Source organism: Equus caballus, chromosome 22 (genome assembly GCF_041296265.1).
Source record: "Equus caballus isolate H_3958 breed thoroughbred chromosome 22, TB-T2T, whole genome shotgun sequence".
In the NCBI taxonomy this organism is placed as follows: Eukaryota; Metazoa; Chordata; class Mammalia; order Perissodactyla; family Equidae; genus Equus; species Equus caballus.
The window spans coordinates 14843582-14863209 of NC_091705.1; the positions used below are offsets into that span (position 1 = coordinate 14843582).

Genomic DNA, 19628 nt, shown 5'->3' on the forward strand with positions numbered 1-19628 from the left:
TTTTCAATACCTCGGAGGAGGTTTATGTTCAACTGTCTCTGCCAGCTTGTTTTCTGCTTGGCTTTTACACTCTCAAAGCTGATAATGAAACCCTTTTGTTTATCTAGAGTTTACCTATTAGATGAGCAAAGCATCTAGCTGAAAGTATAGAATTATCCACATTATAAAGTGTACGTGAACAGAAAGCTGTTCTAAAATGGCACAGTGGTGAAGATATATTTTCAAGAAGGATGATCCATATTCATTTCTTTTGGAAAAGTTCTATTTTAGTTAAAAAAGAAATTGTGTGTTAGGTTTTCTCCATACAATCATTTTTTCTCCTTTTATCCCAGTGCCTCAGAGTTGTTAGAACTTTGACCTCATGGGATTTAGCGTCTTTCATGGTGTCAGAACCCACTGGAGTTCATTTGGCCAGAACTCAGTATTAATAAGGCCAAGGTTGTAGCCTGTTCTCTTTGAGCGAGAGTAAAAGTCCTGTTTTTCTAAGCTAGTAGCACAGACCACATATCAAGCCTCCCGTTCACATATTTGCATCTCCAGGTACAAGGAGAAGTGGATAAAAAGGCGAATAATGCAGCAAACATTGTAGGATGGCAGGATTGATGGGCCCATTTCATCCTGTGTCTATAGCACCTTAAAATATATCTAAGTGTTCTCATCCTTGAATGAGTGGAGGAAAAGAAAAGTGTGCGGGGACCAGCACTGTTTGTACTAATATAGTTGATGGTAAATCTTTGTTCTGTTCCACATAAAATAGAATCTTGAGTTTGTTAGTAATTTGCCAATGAACCCAATAGTATATTCATACCTCAGTCAAGTGCCATTTCTAATGAAGCTTTTGTTTTTTCTTTGACCTAATGGTGAAGGCACCTAATATTGAGGGGCCAGTTTATCAGAGAATCTGTGAAAATGAAATGTACAAAATGGCATAGACTTGCGTGTTGAAAACTTAGTTATGTTTCTTTGATGAGTATATCTCTATTTTTATGGCACACACGCACACACCACAGCCATGGAGATGCTTATTTTTCTGGTAAAATATAGTTCTTGTGGATGAACTATAACTTTTTTTTTTTTTTGAAATTACTCACAGGACACGTCACTGCTTTTTGCTGTTAAGGGCTAAATTCAGTGATCTAAAAGTGCTGCTTGCTTTGGTTTCGTACTTCATAAAAACATGAAGTAATATTTTTTACTAGTCACTGTTGGCCAGGTGCTTTACATAGGCCATTTTTAATTTGTCCTGAGGACCACTCTATGTTATAGAAAATGGTGTCCATCTTCATTTTTCAGATGAATAAATAAACTTGAGGAATAACGATTTGGCCCAAATCATGCAGCTAGCATAAGGTGAAGCCACCTCTGTCAATTCCAAAGCCACCCCTTTCCTCTTTTTATTTTTATTTTATTTATATTTTTAAAGATTGGCACCTGAGCTAACATCTGTTGCCAATATTCTTTATTTCTTTTCCTTCTTCTCCCCAAAGCCCCCCAGAACATAGTTGTATATTCTAGTTGTGAGTGCCTCTGGTTGTGCCATGTGGGACACCACCTCAGCATGGCCTGATGAGTGGTGCCATGTCCATGCCTGGGATCCAAACCAGTGAAACCCTGGGCTGCTGAAGCGGAGCGAACTTAACCACTCCGCCACGGGGCCAGCCACTAACCCCTTCCTCTTGAAGGTTGAAAATGCAAATATTAAACTTAATTGGCATCGGTACCTCATATTAAGGTGTACATGATCGACAGGTTCAGAGTGGTATAGCTATTCTCTGAACATACTCTACTGAACATTCAGATTGCTTTTTCTAGGTCTATAGTGGCAGTATGGCCTTATCAGAGCTATATGGATAAAGGTTTCTTAGTGGCATGTTTAAAGGGAAAGAAATTTGACAGGAGAGTTTTAATGGTGATCTAGGCATGTAGTAAAGTAAGTTTATGGCAGCTGATATTTTTTATAAATTTGGTTATTTGCAGTATAAATAGAAAACTTAAAATAACGCTAATTCTTATGAAATAAACTAAGTGAATATTGGTTAATTATATAGAAAATGTAATATAATGGTACCAATGTATAAAATAAATAAGGTCATTTAATTCATTTTATTTTTCTGGACAAAGTATTACTTTTACAAAATACGTTGAATTCTTGCCATGCAGTGGACTCCTGTGGTTCTGTCAGTCCTGAATTGCATTTCCTGACAAGGTCACTTTTCTCTAATACTCTGAAATATCTGAAGAGAGTATCTCAGCACTTTAAAAGGAAATTGTCTACTTCTATTCTAGCTGATTTTGAACTAAATCAAAGCACATAAGAACGGAGCTTTCAGAACCATCCTTCTAGGATTTCTTGTTACTGATGCAAGTCACTGCTTTTTCACATGTCCTACTGACCTTAGCAATGATAATTTAAAAAATAGGGCATGCTTTTAAAATGACTTTACCAACAAATTACTTTCTATGAACTACAAATAAATCAAGGTTAAATTTAACCAGTTTAAAATATTGAGAAGTAAACCTAATTGGAAAATCTTTGCAGCAGCTTTAAAACAAAGGTATCCTTAAAGAAGTCTTAAACATTTTTCAGATGCACCAGAAAGTGGATACAGTGTGTAATACCTCCATGTTTTTTTTGTGTCACAAAGTACTGGCATTTTTATAGAAAATACAGGTCTGCTAAGTGTGTACATTGTGTACCTACTGTTAACTGATGCATATAATGAAATAAAAGCAAGTATTTCTTTTTATTATTCAAGAAGAAAAATGGAGCTGTGTCTGGGAGCAGTTTGGGTTGTCCCATAATGAATAAGGTGGACTATCAACCTATAATTATTTTCAAGGAAATTTTCTTTGGACTTGTCTGAAAATTGGATGAGCAATGACTAATATCAGGCAGAAGCAAAGAATTGGGATCTGGAATTTGTCTTTTTAATAGGATATGAGAGAATAAGTACTTTCGGTTCCTGGATCTTTCATGAAGTATATGATATCTGTGTTTAGTCCCTTTCTGCCCTAGCAATAGTATTTATTATTTACTCGCTTAAATAGCAATGCTGTGCTGAACCATAAGCAAGCTTAGGAACTTATAGATCCACAGATAGCTTTGATCCAGCCAATGTGTATATAGTCAATCCTCATTATTCATGGATTTTTTATTTGCAAATTCACCTTCTCATGTTTTTTGCATTTCTGTGCCTCTTTTTTTCCTGTTTGAAATAGTCCTCCAGCGTAGTGTTGAAGTGGTATCTAGTGTTCCTAAGCACAAGAAGGCTGTGAAGTATGTTATGGGAAAAACACATATGTTAGATAAGCTTTGTTCAGGCATGAGTTGTAGTGCTGTTGGTTGTGAATTGAAGGTTAATGAATCAACAATATATATTAAATAAGGTGTCCTTAAACAGAAACACACATAAAACCATAAAACAAGGTTATATGTTGGTTGATTGATGAAAATGTTGGGACCAGAGACTAGCAGAAACCTAATCCTGTATTTCCCCTAGGACCAATGGTTCAGCATTCACTAATTCAGTGTTTGTGGCAACTTCATAGGACGTAACTCCTGCAAATAATGAGAATCAACTGTACTAAACATGTACCGTGACTAGTTGGCTAGACTCCAGAGTTTCAGGGCCCAAAGGCACCATTTCTCTCCCTAGAGGGCTCACCATCTATTGAAGAGATGGACTCACAGAGGAGTGAGTAGAGAAAGAGCTGTGACAGATGTAGGCAAGGTGCTAAGGGGAGTGTAACTCTGCCTGGGGGTATCCAGGTAATAATATACAGATCAGTAGCAGCATGCCTGAGAAAATGTTTGAAACAGTAAAGGAAGGATGTACAGCATGTAGGAGAATGTGAAGTAAATGAGCTTATATGTTTATTTTTAAACAGAGCATATTGTTGGTGGGGTTCTGACTCATGTTGCTACCATGTTGTTCCAGAAATACACTGTGGCAAAATGCTTCCACCTCTTGCCAACATGAACACTGAGGAAAAATGAAGAACACTGAAGCACTCCAACGAAAAGTTGCAGAACAGAAATAGCCACACTCCTCTGGAGTCTAATTCATCCACAGCCATCATAAAAAGGTAGGGGAATAAATGACATTATGGTTTTGCCCTTTAAATTTTATTTTAAATTATGTGATAGTAAAAAAGCAGAAAAGGACCTTTTTTATTGAACACATATTCGTTGGGTGACTTCTGCATGGCTACAAACTGTTCTAGGCACTAGGGATATGATAGTGGGGGAAAAGTGAGGGGCAAGTGTATGGCCGTGAAGGAGCTGGCATTCTACTGGGAGGAGATAAGTAAGTAAACGCAAAAGAAACTGGCAGCCGTTAATAATGTTTATGAACATGGTAAACAGGCTAATGAGATGAAGGGTGATTAAGGGACTGCTTCAGTTTGGGTGTCAGAGCAGACCACTCAGAATTTTGAGCTGGGAGTGGAGTGATAGAAAAGAGCCATCTGAGTAAAGGTTTGAAGCTAGGACCTTGCATGAGCTGCAAACCAGGATCTGATGGATATGTTCAAGGCTGGGAAAGCGGGTCTGTATCACTTTGGGAGGGCGTTTGGAGAAACATGATGTAGGAGAGCCTTTAGACAGGAAGAAGGTGTCTTGATTTTACTCCAACAAAGACAGAAACCATTGGATAATCATTAGCAGAGGAATGAATTTATATTATATTTCACATTTTTCTGCTTTATTAGAGCTCAGTAACAGTGGAAAACGGTGCTGTCACCTAGGCAAGAGATGATAGTAAGTTGGCCTAGGGACATGGCATTGGGGATCGTTGGATTTAAAATATAGTTTGGATCTGCTTCAGCTGGATTAAATGAGATGACTGCCTATGCTGTTTATAAATCCCCCCAAATAAATCTAATTTCCATGTGAAAGATACGCTGCTTGTTTGTGTTGGAATATACAATAGTCAAATGGTAATTTATTTTGCTGTTTCAAAGAACAGCTTATGATGTGCATGTTTGTGTTTTCTAAAACTTAGAGTTTGGTATCAAATTTTGAAAAGAAAATTCTGCCCTGAAATCTCCTGTTCTAGGCAGGTTATCTTGTAACACTAGGAGATTTGAGCCTTCCAGACAGTTTTGCAAATTCTCTTCTGCTCCCTGCATGGTTCCTGACTTCTGAGAATGTTGTTACTCGGACCACGGAGAGGTAGCCTGCATGAAGGCTGCCCTTTTAGATAAGAAACCTATGAGTTTTTTAAGGACTGGTGGCTTAGGTCAGTCAAGCATGACTTCAAGACTAACTTCCATGCGGGATTATTCCTAGGTGGAACATTGAGGGGGAAAAGTAAAATGCAACTTAAAACTGGTGTTTTTAAAAGACAAGAATATGTGGATTTAAGCAATGTTTCCCAGAGAAACTAATGCTGTTCGCAGTAAGGGCTTCATGTCTTGAGTGTGTGACCACTGTGCAAAACCCCACAGGGTGGGTGAGAGGATGAAGAATTATGCATTGACATTGGCAGGCAGGTCCAAGATTGAAGAAGCCAACAGCTACTGTGGGAGCATGGACCAACCTCAAAGTCTGTGTTCAGAGAATTTTCATGTTAACTCAGTCAAACAGTATTTTAGGAGCTCAGCAAAGTACAGAGCCCAGCTTTCCAATACTCGTAACTTTCTGAGATGTTTCCAAAATGGGATGCTGTGGGAACCTTTCCTTCCTTCACACCAGATCCTTCTCAAAAGCCTTTGGTTGTCAGAAAACAGCCTCAGTGCAGCAATTATGCCATGTCGGGTGATTGAAAAGACTCTTGAGACTCCACAAGGTATATGCATGTAAGACTGTGATAAAAGCAAAGGATCGGATACAGCAGGAGAAAGAAAGGCCATCAAGCATCAGAGAGGACCGAGATTCCAGGTACAGTTCCCACGGTCCTTTCTCCATCACACAGAATGTACTTCGTCTTCTGATTGTGAACCACCAAGATACATGTGTGACACCTTGGTCTTAGGGGAGCCAAGGCTCAAGCTTACTGAGGGGTATTTTATATCCCAAAGCTCAGGTAGATAAAAGCAGGCTTTGTGAACAGGTAAACAGGTGCAAACTGCCAATCCGTATAGTTTCAATAAACGACATAGACAAGCTGGTACAGGATGCCTCTGGGGGAGTTTCAGACTTAACAGCATGTTGTAAATCACTAGGTAGTACATTTCACCTCTGTCTTGGCCAAGATTCAATACTATGCTTCCAGGTGCCATTTAAGATGAGCACAGAGCTACCCAAGATCAATTGCAAGTTAACCCTGTCCTCAGAGAATTGAGCCATGATGAAGACATCAGAGAAGACCTCAAGGTGGTACATCACGTCCTGTGTTTGGTTTTGTCATCCACTGGATTGGATATAACTCTTTGATTAGCTGGAGAGATGATTCAAAGGCTGTACTTTCAAATGGAGGTCACAGTTCCTGGGAAAAATAATTAGATTCTGAAGCAATAAGGATAAAATAAAACAGAAAGAGTCATAGTGTTTTGGGTTGATTTCCCTAGAATCCGGTGGTGAGACAAAAAATTTGGATACTAGTGTTTATTTGGGAGGTGATGCCAGACTTTCTAGGGGAGTGGGGTTGTGAGACAGGAAATAGAAGGATGACAGGAAAGGTGGCTTGTCACTGCTGTGACCAAGAGGTGCATGATCCCGTTAGGTAATTCTGGGATACAGCATAAAACATACCTTGGATTTATCCTAACCAAGGGCAAGGGAATTAGGGCATATAGCCACCTTCCCCCATCTGCCTTGGTTGAGGGCTGCCCCCCTGGGTGGAAGTGGGGTGTGTAACTCCCTGGCATTTGTGGCCTACCGCATATGTGGACCAAAGCGGGGGTGAGAATCTTATCACCACAATCCTGCATCATGTATGTTATTCTAGTCTTCAGGTTATGGATGAGCAGATAGAGCAAGGTTAACCAAATTCTTTGAAGTATCACACATAGGAAATGGAGTTGGGATTCTAAACTCTGATTTGCCTCCAAAACCATCCCTTGAACATCATTGTAATCCTTAATTAACTAATAAATCATTGACATTTTTCTGACTCCTATTTATTGAAAAGTTGTCAGGCACAATTTAGATTTTGGGATACAAAGCAAAAGTTGCCTCTATTCTCCAGGAGTTCGCTTGTTTGTGGAAAAGAGAGACAAAGTATGTACTGTTATAAGAGGTATAATGGGGATATGTTGCAGCTATTAAATAGGATCAGAAAAGAGAGTATCCTTTGTTGTTGCATAACAACCCCATAATTTAGTGGCTTGAAACAATAAGTGTGTATTATGGGTCTATGGGTGAGTTGAGGAATTCTGCTGATCTGGGTTAGGTTTGGCTGATCTTAGCTGGGTTCACTCATTTATCTGCAAACAGCTGACAGGTTGGCCAGGGGGTGGATTGTTGAAGATAGCTTCACTCACATATCTGGGAATTGGTTAGATATAACTGGGGAAACTCAGTTCTCCAGCAGTCTAGCCCAGGCTTATTCACATGGTGGCTGAGAAAGGTTTAAGATTGAATGAAAGTGTACAAGGCTTCTTGAGGCCTAGGCTCAGAACAATCATTTCTGTTCTGTTATATAGGCCAATGCAACAAGGCCAGCCTAAATTCTGAGATGTGGAAATAGACTTCACCTCTTGGTGAGAGGAGCTTCAGAGTCACATTGCAAAAGGGCACTGACACAGGAAGGGGAAGATCCAGGTTATAGTCTACCAAGAAAAGAAACGTCTGGATTAAAGCTTACATGGTGTGTAGGGCTTCCCCAGCCAAATCAAGGAGGAAGCGAATTTAAGGCAAAGAGGATGATATGTGTTCAAAGACATAGAAACATGGTGCCCCTTGACTCTGTCAGATGACTTGGGCATGAAAGCATATAGTGGTGAGGGAAAGAGAAGAGGCAGGCACCATGAGAGAGAGCAGAATTAAAGACTAGAAATATGTAAATGTACCAGAAATTCAGGAGACTAAAAGTTATCTTGCAGGAAGATTATGTTTATGAAAAAATGATAAGCACATGGGAAGACGAGCAAAGTCAGGTAAATGAATGAATGGATAGTGGGTGGGTGGACAGATTGCTATAGAAATGTGGTGGAAAAAATACGATTTTGTCTTATGAAATGATTTGTAGGATTTGTATTTATTTCCACAAGGAGGGGAGGGAGGGAGGAAGAAAGGAAATACCTTGATGGGAGCTTGTAGAAAAATGTGAATTGTGAATAGGCCTGGCCTGAATGTAAGAATTTTTCAACATAAGACTGTTTGTGCCTTCAAGGAGGTGCTGCAATGATGCAGATTATGTGATGAAATCTTTCTTTGCTGCCCCTTTCATAAGTGTGCTAAGCATAGTAAGTGGGTTTTTGTGGAAACTAATGAAGAATTTTGGGATTATGGTCCCAAACTGAAATTTCAAGGCTCTGGACTGCCACAAGGCCAAGTTTCTGGGGCAGGTTTCTATGTGGCAGTTGGTCCCCATTGACAAGAGGGGTGTATTTATATAGAGATCTGTGCATGTGTGTTTCCTTTGGGGTGTGTGTGTGAAATAGTCATTTTCAGTTGATGGATTTCTTCACTCTGAGACTGAATTGTGTAAACTAAATAGAAACCTTATTCTACAGTTTTCCTAAGCAACTTTTATTGTTCTCCTGGGCTTGTATTTTAAGCACGACACTCTCCCAAGTCACCAGGTGCAGCAAATTTCAGTGTGAGACTTAACCGGCTGCTGTTAGCATCACTAGCTCCTTGGAGGCAGAATGGGAACATGACTGTGGAAATAAATGCTGGCAAGACCATAAATGCAGAACCCAGGGCCAAAATACCCACTATTGTTGGCTTGGGGAATGTATTACATTCATTCTTCTCTCCCAAATATGTTGGTGATTCTTTGCTCCCTATTTCTAGAAAAAGAGATAAGATGAATTTTTTTCCTAAAAAAAGAAAAAAGTAAACAGAAAATAACATAGTCAAAGGAAAATAAATAACATAGTTAAAACTGACAGCAAAAATACAGTGTCCCATGAATATTCTCTGGTGACCTAGTAATTGTTTAGTTAATTTATTTTTCTTTGGGGAGCAGAGTGTCTCCCTGTTCCATATCCCCATGTCCTCTCCAGAGGTAACCACTATCCTAAATTTGTTTCTACACTTTAACCATTCCCTTGTTTTAAATTTAAAAAGGACCAAACGTGACTATATCCCTGTGCAATGTTAATTTTTTCTTCCTTTTGAGCTCTGTAATAATGATCTCATACTCATATAGTCTATGGATTTGCCCATTTCATTGAACATTTGAGTTTCTAAGATCTACCCATGTTACATGTTGCTGTAGTTCATTTTCACAGCTAAATATTACATTGTGTGAATATATCACAGATTACTTATTCTCTTGTAGGTTGACATTTCTACTTTGATTTTGTGCTATTATGAAAATAATACTATGATCATTCCTTATGTATCTCCTGGTGCATATGCAAGAGGGTTTCAGGGCTACATACATAGGAGTGGATTGCTAGGATGTAAGATAGATAGGTGACCAGTCGTCACAGTTTGCCTGGAACTGAGGGCTTTCCCAGGATGCAGGATTTTCCCTGCTAAAACCAGAGCAGTCTCAGGCAAGCTGGGATGCGTGGTTACCTTAAATACATACGTGTTCAACCTCACAACATAATACTAAACTCTTTCCCAAAGAGATGGTAGCAATTTATACTCCCAGCCAGCAGCAAATGAGACTTCCCCTTGAGACCCATTCTCCCCATGCTTCATGTTCTCAATATCTTAAATTTTTGCCACTCAGTTGAGTGTGAAATGGTATCTTGCCATGATTTGAGTTCCCTGATTACTAATGAGGTTCAGTATCTTTTCTTGTTTTGTTCTCCATTTGTATTTTCTCTTCTGTGAAATGCCTTCCTTGTCTCTTGTTTTTCTGTTGATTATTTTGTCAGGCACATCTTATGCACCTCTTCAGATTCTTTTGGCTTTACCATCACCTAGAACATGATTTGTCAACAGTAGCACTAATGACAGTTTGGACTGAATAATTGTTGTGGGGGCCTGTCCTGTGCATTATAGTATTTACCATTACGCTTGGCCTCTACGCACTAAATGCCAATAGCTCCTCTCAGTTGTGACAAGAAAAGAATGTCTGTAGATGTTAAACTATCTAGTCAAATGTCACCCTGGGGAACAAAATTGTACCTGGCTGAGAACCGCTGACCTAGATCCTTAAAAGCTTGCTTCTGTGGGAGAGAGAAGGAAGCAAGGCAGATAAATTCCTTCTCCATTTCTCTCTCTGAGGGGCTATTCCAAAGCCTATGTCCCTGTACAGCCTGTTTAGAGGCATCCTATGTCACTTAGCAGATGTGTTTGCTGGGCTCCTAGCTGTGTTTGCCATGGTTCGTGGGAATGCAGTGGCCAGAACAGTGACATGTCACCTTGTCTTGCTTCCTGTCCTTCTCTGCCTCATTTCTTTTCTCTTCTCTCTCCTACCTTGGGTTTGCATATCCCACTTAAAGCTTTAGCAGTTAATGCTTGTCTCAGGGTAATTTCCTAGGAAAACTAAGCTAAAACAAGTGGTTGTAGAGAGGATACCCTATGGATAGGGTTTTGGAATTGGATTACTAATCTGTCTGAAAGCAATGGGGACCACCTTTTTTTGTGGTAAATTGGAATGAAAATGAATCCTGGTATGCAGCAGCATCACAATCCCTGTGCTAATCTGAGATAAGACTTCGGTGAAGCGTCAAGTGTTGTGAGATCTAGTAGCTGCAGCACACAATGAACGTTAGAGCGATGAGGATTATACGGGTGGTGGAGTAGGGGGACTACATTTGACATGCCAAAAACTGTTAGGTTGAGGGTAGTTAATGGCCAACTTAGGCATGCTCTGGAAGCCAGAGGGCATCTCTGGCAGCTTTATGGAGACTTACCTCTCGCATCGTGGGGCAGACTGTGATGAAATTCAGGCCCAGGATCTGACTATCAGGTTGGCAGAGCTGCAAAGGAGACTAAACACGCAGCTTCATTAGGTCTCCTGTTTCAAACTCAGGGCCCTGCCCAGAATGCCGAGACCTAGGTTGCATTCACTGGGGTGCCTGAGCTTGAGAACCCTGAACCCCTAACTTCCCCCAAACAATCTTGGAAGACAGGAGCAAGCCCTTCTCCCTTGACAGAGAAGAACAGCCCCCCCCCTCACCCAATGGCTGTGTAGGCATCTTACCTGAAGCAGGCTCCTCATAAGATGATTCTTGTTCTCCTTAAAATCTTTCTCTGCCATTCCTCATTGCCTCCAAGCTGGCAACTAGAATATGGTCTCAGCAGAGAAGTGTCAGCCCTTGTCCAGGAAGAAGTAGCCTACCCACTGAAAAAGTGATGTACCTGGTCAACATGTGCCACCAGAACCAAGGAAACCCCCGTGGGAGTGGACTGTAAGTCTGTGGGGGAGGGTGGAATGTAAAGCTGCATCAGGGAGCATTTGTTGATCTAGGGGCACTCACTCATAACTCAAGCTTCAGTCATTTTTCAGGGACACTTGAAGCTGATCCTGATAGTTTTCTCGGATGGTTCTTTGAAGCCTGCGTGCTATGATAGCCTGTAGCAAATGTGGAGGAAATTTCATAACTTCTTTGACACAGTCTTGATAAAGGGTCAGATGGCTCAGGGATGAGGGATGTTAGAATGGATGTTAAGATAGTTTTAGATGCAATCTGAGAACCTATCACTTGAGTATGTTCCTAACTGACTAAGAGGGCCCAGAGGACACAAAGACAATAAGGTATTCTCTGGAGAGGGGTACTGCCACCTTTGAGAAGCTCTCTGAAGACCGTCATCTATGGGTTGGGTTGATGTTTGGAGAAGCTGTCTAGGAGTTGAGCTTCCTGGTATTGCTGGGATGATGGGATCCAGAACAGGAGAGACCGAGTAGCATGACTTACTGTTAGCAGCAAGGCAGATGTAACTCCCATAATAGGTAGCAAAACTACAGTGCCTGTCAGGGTGCCTTGAACCACAGGGATCTGACAGTGGTTAAGAAAACCTGGAAATCTTTGGGACAAAATAATTGGACGGCTGACTGGGCTGCTGCACAGTTTGGATAATCAGGAAAAAAAAAAATTCAAGAGAATATAACTGTGGAATATCATGCTCCCTTACCAAGTTCCCACATCTAAACCAGTTCACAGACGGCAAAGGAATTATGGCAGTCAATTCATGCTCATCTCTGTTCCACTTTTAATTGTCTTTACCCTTTCTACAGTTATTTTGTATTTACCTGCTAATTCTCATACATAAAGTACAATGGGTGTGGAAAACCAGTTTGTTATTTTGTTAACCGGTATTCTTGATGATGTTTCTCCTTGTGTGATAGGTAATATTTGATTATTGATGTTAATATGTGGGAATCCTTAGCGCCTAAATGAGGGGTGTTTTTCTATGGAGAGTGTTGCTTCGCTTCCTCTAGGGGTCAGGGACAACTTGAGCCAAAGCTCCGTTCTAGGTTCTGTCTCTCAGGCTTAACTGCTCTGCTTTGCTTTTTGAAAGGCCTGCGGCTTGGTTTGCAGATCAGTGTTGTTATTGCCGTGTTCCCTTAGGACTCGCCTGCCTTCTTCATTGGTTTACTCTCTATGTCGTTTCTCTAGTTTCATTTCTCTGCCATTTATTTTTTTGTTAGGGCCCGGGGGGTTGGGGGTCCCAAGATATTTCTTTACTATCTAATGAGCTTAGCAAAATTTATCATTTTATAAATGTATCAAGGATATATTTACATTTTAGCATAAGGATCCTTCAGATTATCTAGACTACACGCTACCAAAATGAAATAACTTTGGCTCCCCACTAACATCTTGGCAGCATGAAAATGACTCAATGCAATTTTCAGCTATCCAGTGCACCAGTCATAATGGAACTGAGTTTAGTCCAGGAAGTATTTAATTGAATGGATCAGAGGGGCTGTTTTTCTCATCCGTTGTCAAATATCCTGCTCTCATGGTTAACAAATGTTGATCAGAAGGCTGGGCCTGTGGGCGTGTATCCTGAGTGAAGCTTCTCTAGGCAGAAGAAGCGAGCTCAGCTGCTTCTCCTCTCCAGGCATCCCCTCTTAGACCTTTAACACACACATTCAACACGCTGAGCTGTCCCCCTTCTTTCAGCCATTTCTTGGAAACAGTATATAGTACTGTTTAGAAAGATTTCCACACATCCCAAAATTTGATATGTAAAATGATTTTTAACTGTCTAGAACACTCTTATCTTTGGAATTGCCAAATCGCTGTACTCTAAATCAGAGAAATGTGAATGAACTTGACTGACAGGTCGTGGGGGGAGCAGGGTTCTCATGTCTGCAAAGACCAGCTGTTCTAAGAAAGAGTAAGTGGTGATGGGCACTGTGCAAACGGGGAAACCTCTGCCCTTCTAAGTACAGTGGCCTCTACTTAACTCCAAGCTGTTATTGCCCTATGGGAATGTGGGCTCAGGCCTACCAGATATTCCAATTCTTTAGAGGAAACTTGAAAGCTGGAGTCTTCTGATATGAAATCTCCCGGTTCTTAAACATTGGCTTATGAGAAACAAAAATATGCCAACAACAAAGAATCTGATTGTTCAGGGAAACAAAACATGTTTGTAGGCATCCTACCAACTGAATCTAGCCTGCAGACAAGTTGGAATAAGCAGTGTGTAGCTTGAGATTGACTAGTTTCAAAAAGTAAATCTTATCTGCATGGCAATTTGATTATTTTGTGCCAAGGAAAATAACTTTTTGGTCTTTTTATTTATGGCTTTTTCTTGCTTGTTTTTCTGCTTGGGATTTTTTCCTTCTAGTAAAACTTAAAAGCCTAGTACATACTGTATCAACTAAAGCTACACACATGCAGAGATTGTGTGTGTGTGTGTAACAAGAAAACATGGAAGCAACTCAGAATCTCAACAAAGCTATGCTGTGATGCAGCCATAGCCCCTAAGTACATACCCAAGGAAAATTAGTGCATAACGAATCTATTCATAATAGTCCAAAACTGGAAACAAGCCAAATGTTCAACAACAAAAGACAGATAAACAAATCTTGTTTATTCATTCAGTGGAATACAGTGCATCAGTAAAAAGAATACGCTATTGACATACACAACAACATGGATGAATCTCACAGATATTATCTTGGGCAAAAGAAGCCAGACACAAAAAAGGATGTATATGCGATTCCATTTACATGGAGTTCAAGAACAGGCAAATCTAATCTATGGTGATAGAACTCAAAAAACTAGTTTATAGTGATAGAACTCTGGAGGACACACAGGAGCCTTCTAGGGGGCTGGTAAGGTCTATCTCATGAGCCAGGGAGTGGTTTTGTGGCTATAAACAGTTGAGATTTCTGCATTCTATGTGCAGTAAAAAGGAAATAACTAAATGGCAGCACTGGTTGCTCCATTGAGCTAACTCTCTGGTTTTGCAGCTGAGGGATGACCTCTGGGTGATTTGAAGGAGAGTTTCAGGTATCCCTGTCTCCACTGGTGTGAGAGGACTGGGTGCTTGAAGCTAATCCTTCCCATTCCTCTCCAGCATGCGATGTCTCTGTGGCAAGTACATGTGTGTAGACGTGAGGGCAATCTGCTTCCCCAGGTGGCATGGTGGTCCAGTTTTTCCAAGTCCTCTGGGTTCCCCACCTGTAAAAATACGTGTTCTTTTAGCCATCATAGAAATTTAGAGTTTTCTGTAAAACCTACTAAGCTTGAAGGAGTGACACTTCTGGGGGCATTACTTTTGCGTCCACTGATCCTGTCATCCTGGTCGCTGCACATTTTAAAAAATACATAGCAGAATAACCCTCCCACCTTCACTCACAAGCTTGCGATTTCTTTAAAGTTTCCTAAGGAATAGACTTATGGGAAGGAAATGCATGCCCCAGTCTGTTTCTCTGCTACTCTAAATTTGTGTTACCGTCAGATTGTTTCTCATGCCCCAGGAACTGGTTAAGTGTACCCCAACAGGAGGCAATTGGGAAGAACCTAAAAGAGCTCCCAGCCTGTTTTATTTGTCATCTGCTCTTCAGGGCAGAAAGTGGGCCAAGGAGAGAGAGTCTGTGGTAGAAACCAAAGGAGTAACTGAAGAAGTGGGAGCACACGCTGAGCCCATAAGCATGCAAGGGCTTCTGATGACAGTCGAGCTTGTGTGCTCCAAACCCATGTGTAGGTTGTGGATTGCAGCTTGTTGCTTATGTGGCATGAAATGCAGGAGCCCGAGGCCTGGTTGAAGTAAAGGGATGCAGAGAAGGGTGTTGTGTTGTCATAGCTTGTGGCTGATGCTCTCGCCTGCATTCCTAAAGCCTTTGTTCCTAATTGAAAGTTTCATTTGTATCTACACGATACTCAAAATATGAAAGAACCCAGAATCTTTATAAAGTACTTAACTTGCTCATCTGTAATGTAAGAAAGATAGGAAAAATTAGAAAGTGGTCTTTGTGTCAACTCCCAATTAGTATGTTGGTTCTTTTTTTTTCAATTTTAAAGGCAAGTTAAATCTCATTAAAGTAAGTTCCATTTGGCATTTAATTCAATGGAATTTTCATTTGGCAAAACCAGAGGTACCCAGCTTGGGAACCAGGTGACCTCAGTCATTTTCAGCTGTATCCCTTCCAGGCTGCAGTGCAGTCTTGAGCTCACATCGTAAAACCTCTCTGACTGCAGAGTGAATCAAAGTGAAAACACCTAGTTTGTCTGTTCCATAAGTTTGGTATGAAAGAAAATGAGAGGCACCCTAAGAAAGTGTGAGGTGTGAGATGAGTGGAAGTTCTGACTGCTATTACCCCTGTGGCTTAGAAAGCATATGTCATGTCTTAAACATTCTTTGGATGATGTACTTTTTGATTCTTGCGACTACTGTTTTCATTTTTATTGAAAGGGAAAGGTGTGGAAAGATGACTAAAGAGCATGTATTTTAATGGGGGCAAAGGAGATGTAGAGTTATAATATAAAATGCTAAGTTTTATTCTAACTCGTCTCTCTTTCTGGCTAGCCAAATGGTATTAACTCCATGGAGTCATTCTCTTTATTTGTGAAATAGGAATACCAGTATCTACCAGCCTGATCTACTTAGGAAAAGTGTTGTGAATATCAAAGGAAATCATACACGTACAAAGGCTTTAAAAGTACAGAGTAAGAGAGCATGTAGCTGAGGGTTTATGCTGCTTTTTCCTCAGGGAGCTTTCCAAGCAGTATGTTGAAGGTTCTGAGAAGATTAATCAAGCCAACTATCACACTTGCCTCCCTGTATGATTTTTTTTTTCTTTTACAAATTCGAATAAATAAAGATAGTAACTAGCAAAGGCATTGCGTGGGTCAAATTCATCACAGTAGTCAAACAGTCCTAACATCATGGCTTATTGTCAAAAACTTGAAGACACTTTATGGCCAATGTTTTATTGTATCAATGTTGACCATAACTTGAGAGAACATAATTTATTGTCCAAACCAGGACTGGTTTGAGAGTAAAAAAGGAGAGCTGTTAATAGTTATGCCAGGATAACAGTAGTAAACGGGGACTGTTCTGGACCAAATAATATTGTTTAAAAGCTTCCTCTTTAAGTCAGGTCATGATTATATCTAGTATGTTTTAAGCACTAAGCTAGTATGGGGAAAATTACAAACAAAAACCTAAGTGTATACTATAGTTCTGGCGTTTAAGAAGCCAGAGTCTATATGGCAAGAGAAAGCTCGTGAAATGCAATGATATGAAAAGAATAAATGAAAGGCATCTTGTTAGCAAGTGTTGGATTCAGTCAGGTAGAGGTTTGGAGACTTAGACATGACTATGGGGACTCGGGCAACCTTGACTTTTCTGGGGAGCATTTCTGGGAGGGGAAGACTTTAATTGGGTCCAGAAGACTAGTGGATCTCAGTAAATGTGGAGAAAGCAGGGTGGATGGCATTCTAGGCAAGTAGAGCAGCCTGGGTAAACACAAAAATGGATGGGTTTTCATGGCTGTGTGTAGAAGGGAGAGAGAAGAGGGCTATAAAAATGTTTTTTCAAGGGTAAAATTTATTCTTTCAACACATATTTATTGAGCATCAGTAATATCATGGGCAGTGTTCTAAATGCTAGGGGTTCGGCAGTGAACCAAACGAGCTCCTTACCCTTATGGAGTTTACATTCTAATCTATTTTAGAACTTCCCTTAAAATCTGTGTTTCCGCCGCTGGCTGGGTGGCGCAGCGTTAAGTTCGCACGTTCCACTAGTCGGCAGCCTGGCGTTCACCGGTTCGGATTCTGGGTGTGGACATGGCACTGCTTGGCAAAAGCCATGCTGTGGTAGGTGTCCCACATATAAGGTAGAGGAAGATGGGCATGGATGTTAGTTCAGGGCCAGTCTTCCTCAGCAGAAAAAAGGAGGATTGGCAGTAGGTAGCTCAGGGCTAATCTTCCTCAAAAAAAAAAACCCCCCAAATCTGCATTTCCTCTGTATGAAACTTTTAGATGGCAAGAAGTCCTTTGGAAAGAAGGGGAATGTATTTGAAAGAAGAAAACAGAATGATTCAGCTCATTTATGTTAAAATGATAAGGAAACTCTAGCAATTTAGCTAACTGATCCTCCTAAACCAGAATCTGAGACATGGAGAGGGCTTCCTCCCCTTCATTCCACAAACGTTTATTCGGAACCTACTAGCTACCTGGCACTGTGCTATGGGATGGGGACATCACAGTGAAAAACCTGGGGAAGGCTCTCTGGCTCTGAGGTGACATTCATTTAATAAAATTGGGTCTTCCAAGATCATATATCCCAAGCCAAAGAAATGAATATTTAAACAAATAAAGGTTCTTCAAGCACCTCTTTATATATTCACTTTATTCATACAGAGCTAATAAGGGGAAAGTAGTTATTTGCTTTTCTGTATAATACAATTTCCTTGCTCTGATTATTACTGTGTGGGCCCAAGTCTTTGCTTCTGCTGCAAATTTAATAGATGCCTCTGGCAATTGGGAATCATCAGCAAATAAAAAAGAAACTTTCTCCCGCATGTCTGTTGCAGAAGGTAACAGACCATTTGTCAAGCCACAAGAGTTCTCGTTTGGAATATGAGAGATGATAACCTGACTATGAGGTTACACTCCCCTAAAAATGCTTCTGCTTCAGACAAGACAGTATATTTATAATGTTGTAATACAGAGTTAATATCATTGTATAAAACAGAAATAACCCTGTTATTCCCAGGGTTCTGGAGCACACTTTAAAATCACAGAAACGGGCCAGCCCAGTGGCGCAGCAGTTAAGTGCGCACGTTCTGCTTCGGCGGCCTGGGGTTCACTGGTTCGGATCCTGGGTGTGGACATGGCACAGCTTGGCAAGCCATGCTGTGGTAAGCATCCCACATATAAAACAGAGGAAGATGGGCATGGATGTTAGCTCAGGGCCAGTCATCCTCAGCAAAAAGAGGAGGATTAGCAGCAGATGTTAGCTCAGGGCTAATCTTCCTCGGAAAAAAAAAAAAATCACAGAAACACAGATTGTTGGACCTGCCCCTAAAGATTCTGATTCAGAAACTCTGAGATGGGGCTGCGAATCTGCATTTCTAACAATCCCAGGTGATGACTGTGCTGACAGTCCAGAAACTACCTGTTGAGAACCACGGTTATTCTTTAAATATGTGGCTATAATATGAATATAAAATTGGTTGATCTGTGGATGTGTAAATTATAATATTTGTGAAGGAGGCCATTATAATCATATAAATATCTATGGCTGGATAGCCCAAAATGGTAGCCTCTAGCCATGTGTGGCTGTTGAGCTCTTGAAATGTGACTAGTGCCACATGTCTAAATGGAAATATTTTGGATCTTTTACATTAAATAAAATATATTGTTAAAATTAATTTCAGCTGGTCTTTTTTATTTTTAATGTGACTAGCAGGAAATTTAAAATTAACATATGTGGCTTGCATCATACTTCTACCAGACAACACTGATCTATGAATCTTTACTAAATGTGTATGTTGAAGGTTTGGGGCTTTTCTGTTTTATTTTGTTATAGGATTTGGAATAATTTTAAATTTAAGAGTTACCAACAGAGGGAAAGAAGGTATTGTGCTTTCTTTGTAAATAAATGGTATAGTTTTTAACATTACCCTTTTTATTCAGTTTGTTTTGAATAACAGTTAACAAGATAATATTCACTAGAAGATTCAGTAACTGCTTGACTATTTCCACACCTTAATTAACGTGGTTGTCGGATCAGTTTCTCCTGATTTTTCTTTCGTTCCTTGGAGTTGCTAAGAAATGCTCTCCTTAAGAAGGAAAGGCTGTAAAGGCCACTGAACTTCCCTTCTTTGGATCCGTTTGGATCCCAATTGCAATACACATAAATCAGTTACAGATAGATTGTAAATCTAACTTTAGGAGAATATATTCATGACCTTGGTGGAAGCAATGATTTTTAAAACAGGATGCAGAAAGTAATAGACAGACTGTAAAAATATCTAAACTGGACTAATTATCATTAAGTACATGTGTTCATCAAAAGCATTATTAAGAGAGTAAAAAAGAAAATCAGAATACAAGAAAATATTTCAATACGTATATTCAACAAAGGACTTTTATCTAGAATTTAAAAGAACTCCATCAAATGAGTAAGAAAAGGGAGAGAATCTAAT

The 19628-nt window shown here is 40.2% G+C and overlaps 1 protein-coding gene across 14 annotated transcripts in view; it reads left to right on the forward strand.

The window, feature by feature from the left end:
* Positions 1-19628, forward strand: part of PAK5 (p21 (RAC1) activated kinase 5) — a 310095-nt gene that overhangs the window by 113568 nt on the left and 176899 nt on the right. For all 14 annotated transcript variants that reach the window (XR_011430892.1, XR_011430889.1, XR_011430887.1 and 11 more), the window contains one exon: positions 3939-4086. The gene's annotated coding sequence lies outside the window, so the exon portion shown is untranslated. The remainder of the gene's footprint in view (positions 1-3938; positions 4087-19628) is intronic.